We start from the raw sequence: 1189 nt of genomic DNA, 5'->3' as shown, positions 1-1189 counted from the left end.
TTTTTTCATACTGTTAAATGCAAAATGTCTTAAAAATTAAGAATTAAAATGCTATTTTTTTTTAAATTGAAATTAGTATTTACAAAAACATTGGATAGAAAAAAGTTTTTTTTAATCAAGTTGGCATAATAAATTGGAGCCTGTAATTATACATTACATTTGTATTTTAATCATTTGCAATATTTTATATCGAGTAGACATCAATTATAAAATATAATGTATAATTAAGTCACTTCTTTGGATATTTGCATCCTTCTTAAAATCTTTAAATTAAATTCAAACTATTATTGTTCTGCTCCTAATTTTAACAGTAGTCTAGTAAAGTGGAGTACTTATTATTTTCTAGTACTCATAAAAACTCTTAAAACATATTTTGCATATTTTATTATATGATTAGGTATATTATTGATATTATAATATTATTCAATAATAGTTATCTTATAAGCTTCAAACTAATTTTGAAAAATTATAAAAAATTAATATTATTTAAAATTTTAAAAATTATTTTTTTGGTGTTTTCTTTTTTTTAGCAACTTGCTAATTTTTTTCTGTTGCAAGTGAATATCATTCTTGTTTTGTCATAATGTGTTATGATACATTTGGTTAATATTTGACTGTGTATTGAGCAACCAACCTTTGTCAAAAATGTTGTTTATATATTTCTTCAATAACTACAAATTATGTTAGAAAAATGTATATGAAGTTTTTAAATTTAAATGCAACATTACAAACATGATCTTTTACCGGAACAGATAGTTATATATATTTAGATATTTTACAGTATAATGTAGTATAGTGCTTCTCAAATTGTTTTGACATGAGGCTCTTTAAATTTAATGTAAAACTGTCAAGGCCTCCTTATTCAAAATTATTAATTGTTTTTTCTAAATTAGGTATATACTAAAATTACATGTACTATTTCAAACAGATAAATTATTAAAATGTTTAGTAAATTAATGTTTTAATATACTTTTGAGAAATTTTAATAATAGTATTAAAATTTAAGTATTTAAACTTTTTCCATAAACACTTAAAGTCTAAAGAAAATAAGCACTGATCTAGGATGACTCATATAAGTCCAGGGGCGTCATTTCAGTTTTTTTTCTGGGTGTGCAAACTTTTACGCAGCCAATTTTGACATTTCACCAGGCCATTAAAAAAAATATATATTTAGATATATATATAAATG

General features: G+C 21.9%; 1 long non-coding RNA gene across 1 annotated transcript in view; it reads left to right on the top strand.

Annotated features, from left to right (window-relative positions):
• LOC103309386 overlaps positions 1-1189 on the top strand; it is a 6426-nt gene that overhangs the window by 1174 nt on the left and 4063 nt on the right. The gene's annotated exons all lie outside the window — the stretch shown is intronic.

Source organism: Acyrthosiphon pisum, chromosome A3, assembly GCF_005508785.2.
Source record: "Acyrthosiphon pisum isolate AL4f chromosome A3, pea_aphid_22Mar2018_4r6ur, whole genome shotgun sequence".
Classification (NCBI taxonomy): Eukaryota; Metazoa; Arthropoda; class Insecta; order Hemiptera; family Aphididae; genus Acyrthosiphon; species Acyrthosiphon pisum.
This window is presented reverse-complemented; position numbering and strand designations above follow the sequence as displayed.